Genomic DNA, 6,000 nt, shown 5'->3' on the forward strand with positions numbered 1-6,000 from the left:
TCCGTCGGCCCGTCTGTCACGATATCTCCTCCGAAACGGTTGCACAGAAATTAACCAAAAACTTAGTCATGATCACTACGTGGCACGAAGGTGCAAGAGCAGTATCATTTGGTGCTGCCCCCCCCCCCGCCCCGAGGGTGGAGTCAAAAGGTCAAATACCAAAAATGCAATTATGAGCACTTATTTAAACATTTTTTTAATGAAACTTTGTACATGCAATAAACATTGGGGGATGCATCAAATACGTAACGACTTTTAGGATTTGACCCCGAGTTCATGCCCCAGGTCACAGAGGTTAAAACGGGGAAAAAAAATTTTTTTAACTCAAAATACCATGTTGGGTCATTCTTGGTGGAACCTTTGGCCATGTTTCATCTTCGCTTTAGGTGGGAAGGGTGGGGATTTGCGATGGCATGCCATAGACTTTTCTCTGGCTACCTCTGTCACCGAAGGTGGACAAAGGTTGTGTTTTCACTCCTGTCTGTCCATAAGTTTTTGAGATATCCTGCTCACAGACGGATGGATTCAGATTAAATTAGGTGGACAGGCATGATATCTCAAAAAAGTTGTGGACAGATTTAGAAGAAACTTGGCAGATGAGTTGGGTAGGTCCCAAGAACAAGCCAATTCGATTTTGGAGGTCCAGATCCCGTTCCAGCCGATCAGTACGATACAAAACGTAAACTGTTCAGCATGGTGGAGGTTTGCACTCTCCCGAGTGGCGTCGCGTTACTCTTGCTTTTCCCCAACTTCTGATGATTCAAATTCAAATATATGCACGTCTAACTTTATGCATTTGTTTGTTTGTATAACAAATTTATAAGCGGTGCTCATCTTAAAAAAAACTGCAGGTCATTCTTTTGTCTGTCAGCCAGAAAGCACAAAAGAGCAGACAGGGTCTCAAGCGACGGCTCAGCGAGAAAGTTTAGCAAAACTTCACAAAATCCCTGCTGCTTTGGCAGAAGTTCCCATTTGAACATTCTATCTGAATGCTCACAGTTTCTGGACAAGTAAGTGGATGCAAGATTTGCAAGATAATCCACACCCTGAGTGCGAAGGCGCAGGGCCTGGAGGAGCTCTAACTTTTCATCGGCAGGCTTTATGAGTTATTTGTGCCATTGCCTATAAGTGATGGAAACATATGCAGAGCATGAAAAGTATCGATCAGCATTGCACCTCCATATGCTCAACCGATCGATGCCCCCTTTTAGCCACAGAACAAAACCCGGGTCATGCCCAGTATGTATACCTTGGTGCAATGTACTTCATATGTTACTCTGGGCTTGGGAGATGATCGTTGGGTAATAAAAACAACTAAAAAAAAAACTCCATGAAGAACAGGAAAGATGACCATTTCTAATGAATCATGTAGTGTAAAGGAAAGGGATTAAGATAGAAGAGGAAGAAAGACAGATCTGGGCTGGTATTTCAGACCTTAATGTTATGTCGGATTAAGACTGCGGCTTTATTTTACCGGTGTATACTTTTACAGTGATCCAAGAATCATGTAGGACAAGGACATGAGTAGATGTCAGCATACCTTTATCAAAAATGCAAGGACATTCGTAGATGATGGACAAATCAACATAGCACATGAGATTTGAAGATGAGATCCAAGCATCACAAGCTGTGTGCTCAGATGGGAACGACAAAGAGTTCAACCTCAACGAGAATCGAGCCGAAAGCCTTGGACATCGATTCAGACTTGAGACATTGTGCCTTTAACTTAAGATGGAAACCGAGACGACTACATCATTGGAATTAACCAAATGGATTCGTAAAAGCAGAGTGTGTGCACAGCTGTTTCAGGCTTAAGCACTTCCCAGCCAGACAAGCATTTGATACAAACCCAGAGTAATTCTGGCACCAACTTCTGATTTATAGGCGAGGAGGCAATGTGACATTAGTAATCTGATGGTTACAAATGTATTTGCTCAGAGTAAGAGAAAAAAAAACGGGAGGCAGGATAAGTAGAGAGAGAACATAAAATATTTAAATACGAAGTCCATACAGGCAAATGAATTGATACATAAAAAGGAACAAATGGAGCATTAATAAGAATCACAATCATGGAATACGACAAAAATAGCTGGAGTCATCTGTTTTTACTGGATGAACCACCATTTCAACACCGCTCACTTTTTACAACCAGTCAAGAAAAATCAGTCGTAGTTCATTAACTTACATAACACTAAGTCACAAATTTTACAGAAAAGCTACAGCATGCATACAGTGATCCAAGCTGGCTCATGTAGGGGGTTTGTACTGCTATTAATTGTACATCAAGGACATTAAATTAAAAAAAAAATTGTTTTTATTACAGATGCTCGCCAACAATAGCCACACTCGAAGACAGCAAGCAGTGTAATCTGGTGTCAATAAGCCTCCATGAGGACCAGTTCAGTTGCTACCCGCAGTCAAGGCATGAATTAGGAAATTAGCCAGTGTGCCGACGATAATTTGACTACTTTTTATGACGGGCATCGTGGAATCTTTAAGTGTCGAAGACAACTCGGCTACTTTTTGTAAACGGCATCACAGAATCGCATCGAGGCGGAGGCGCGAGGAGGTGTGGGATGTCCCGTGGGAGATATTGGCGGCCGAGGTGGCAAGCGAAGGTCGATGGTGAGACTCCCTTGTAAATCAGCATGCAGACCTGAATAAAGATGTGCGCCCTGGGTATCCCGTACAGTGCGGTGGTGATTATCAGGGCTGCACACACATCTGTTGCCGTGCATTTGCGCATGCTCGCTTTGTATCATGGATTGAAGGAAAGGGTTGGATGTAAATCAGGGTTAAAAAGAAGACAGATATAATTATTAGATGCAGACTCGAATGAAAGGGTGCGCCGCACGTGTCCTGTACAGTGTAGGTGGAGGTTATCACCGGGCTGTGTGCGTCCTGTACAGTCTGGTGGTGGAGAGTTTTCTCATCGTGATTTTCACAGGCGGCTGTCTGGGTGCGGTGCCTGCTTTGACTTATTTCATGGATAAGAGGAAAGAGTTGGAATGAAGATAGAGATATATTTAGACCTAGCTATAAGACCCACGCAACACACTTCGTCCCGTTAACCCATTAGACATGAGGGGAAGGTTTAACTGCACATATACAAACTAAATAACTGTCTGGGGATCACACTGTATTTTGGGTGACATTGCCTTGGAGGCAGGCAGTTTCCAGAATCACAAAATATATATATATATATGAAACTACTTGTATCTTGATGGATGTACTCAGAGGGGAAAGTCAAACAGGTCTAACCAAACCATTATTGGTTACAGCAGACACATTTGGAGCAGATTGTCTCCTTGCACGGAATCCTTGCAACAGGTGGACCATAAATAAATTTACAATAAAAATATTTATTTTATTTAAGGTAAAGCTCCCAGAGAGCACAATACCTGCACAGATGGACCGAAGTGATTGAGCAGAGTCATGAAGAATAAAGAAGAGATATTTATTAACCTCTGCCATCGAAGATGGATGGAGGTTACTGTTTTCACCCCTTTCTGTTTGTTTGTGAACAGTATTACGGAAAAACTCCTGGATGGATTTCGACGAAACTTGGTGGGGGAATTAGGTATGGTCCAAGGATCATGCCATTAGATTTTGAACTTGTTCCAAAGTCCAATATGGCCGCTATGGTGGCTATTTTGAAAAAATATTTGAATTTTTGTTTTTGCATTTCTACATGTTTTAAGTGATTTCCAACCCCAAAAAAATTTGTGAGAGAAAAAAAACAACAAATTTTGCACCTTTTTTTTCAAAAATATTTCGATTATATTTTTTTGCCATTTCTACATGCGCGTCGATCTAGTTTAGTTTATTCAATCGTGGTTCAGTAGAGTCTGATCCGTTTTGACCTACAATGAATAGGATATCAGGTTCACTTGAGTGACCCAGCAGTATTGACGGCAGAGGTTTTGCACTCTACTGAGTGCTCCCCCTCTAGTTTGTCCTCTGAAACAGACTCCATCTTACGCTTATTCGTTAGTGAGCAACTTGGCAATTAAAATTACAACAAAAAAGGTGTTGAAAGAAGCAACATAGAATCCAAAAGCCTGTCAAAGTAAACACGCCCAAAGATCTAAGAATGTCGAAGACCATGGATCAGCATAAGGCAACAGTCGTTCCGAGGTGCATGGCCAGACATGCCAGTTTCCAGCCTCGAAGCGAGGATGAGATTTTCTTCCAATATCTGAGTCAAGCAAACAGCATTAACACAAGAGTGCAACAGAACCCTTTTGGAAATCTAATTTTATAGCTTTTAGAAGTATCACTTATTGCTCTCTTCCATTAGTGCAGCATCAATGTCACTTGGAAAGCTTCTTGCCATGCATGTCCTGTGAGGTCACTAAATGGTGTTACCCGAATAGTCAGTGTGATGGGTGTTCTACAGTTTCACTTTCCAACGAACAGGTTTGCACACAAAATCTTCGGGTAATTGACTGAAAATGTTCTACTTCTCATTGTGGCAGCTTAATAATTACTGTATCAAGTATGATCGTGGAACAAATACTGGTAAAGAGATAGAAACTGAAAACGATATAGACATTCAGAATTATGAAGTTGTGATTTGTACTGTCACCTGAATTGTCCTTACAGCCAAGTAACTCGTAGACTGTACAACTGCAACCAGAAGGAGATGATGGAGCTAGCCAAATGCCAATGCCATCTTGCCTTCGTTTGCAGCATCAGTCGTCAGTTATGTCTAACATTAGCTCTACCTGGGGACCTGATTCGAGGCATGGTGTGTGTGATTGATGACGGACAGCTCGTGTTTGCCAAGCACTATTCATCAAACCCGTCTAGATAGGTCGATTTGATCACAGCATTCAGACGAAACTTTTGCTTATTTGGTTGTTGCTTTCACTCTTATCAACATGCTACAGAGTTCGTCTCCATACGTTTTACATCATTCATCCATAAACCATAGAAATGTGAAAGAATGCGTGGAAGAAACATTCCCAAAAATATAAGGGTTCGTTTTTCCATCAAAGGAGGGTTTGATTAATTAGTTTCTGCACCGACCGGAAAAAGGTTGCATTTGTTTGATAGATGCTGTTGGTAGTTCATTCGATGCAAATCAATTTCCAAAGAATGGCATGGTTGAAGACAGAAAAAATATTTTCACACCATCAGAACGGCAGTTTACAGTCGGATCAAAATTCCATCCATCCATTGGGACAATTCTCTGTGCGGAACGTTGGTGCTGCCTAAGCAGTCTCCTTGGCAAGTGGGCACAATCCTGGATGGGTCGCCATTCCGACACAGTGCACCAGCATGCTGACACTCATTTTGCCGACCTCGGAAGGATGACAGGCAGAGTCAGAACCACCTGGTATCAATTCAACAGCCGAGTGGGATTGCAAACTCAGGATCCCAAGCCCAGCACCCTAACCATAAAGCCAACACCGGGCATATATCAAAATCCATGTCTTCAAATGAGAAATTCTCAATTACCTTTAAACCATTGCCAACTTCTTTGGAATTTTTTTATTCCTCCTTTGGAATATTCCTCCTTTGGAATTCCTTCCTTTGGATTTGTGTTGTATTAAATACGCGTAGTCCCCCTCCGCGCCCTCCTTTCAGGTGGAATGATATGGGTGCAGAATTATAGATTTAATTACGGATAATTATATAAATATGTGTGTTCTTGCTGTTGATGGGCCCCGTTCCTGCCCTGCATGACCAGAACAGCAGAGATTCATCACATCCAAGATGTTGTCGTGGGGCGGGGAGAGTAAGAGGAGGGGGTGGAGGGAATGAGCCAGTTCATGGGGACCAATCGGCGCTATGATTGTGGCTGTGCTTCCCTGATTTAATCTGAGCAGCAGGGAAGAGTGGGGAAGATTTGGCCCCCGACTTCCGTTGGGAGGAACAACCATCATGAAGAGGTGTCCCCGATAGTTCATGCATGTGAATTATTATTTCATCGTTTATAGGCAGACATACTCTCATTCTTTGCAGTACATATTTTCATAGTATATACTTTATAGA

General features: G+C 42.2%; 1 protein-coding gene across 1 annotated transcript in view; it reads right to left on the minus strand.

Moving 5' to 3' along the window:
* Positions 1–6,000, minus strand: part of LOC147027720 (ephrin-A2-like) — a 294,814-nt gene that overhangs the window by 272,646 nt on the left and 16,168 nt on the right. The window lies entirely within an intron of this gene.

This window comes from Eptatretus burgeri, chromosome 4 (assembly GCF_056783735.1).
Source record: "Eptatretus burgeri isolate ZD-2024b chromosome 4, Ebu_testis_v1, whole genome shotgun sequence".
Lineage (NCBI taxonomy): Eukaryota > Metazoa > Chordata > Myxini > Myxiniformes > Myxinidae > Eptatretus > Eptatretus burgeri.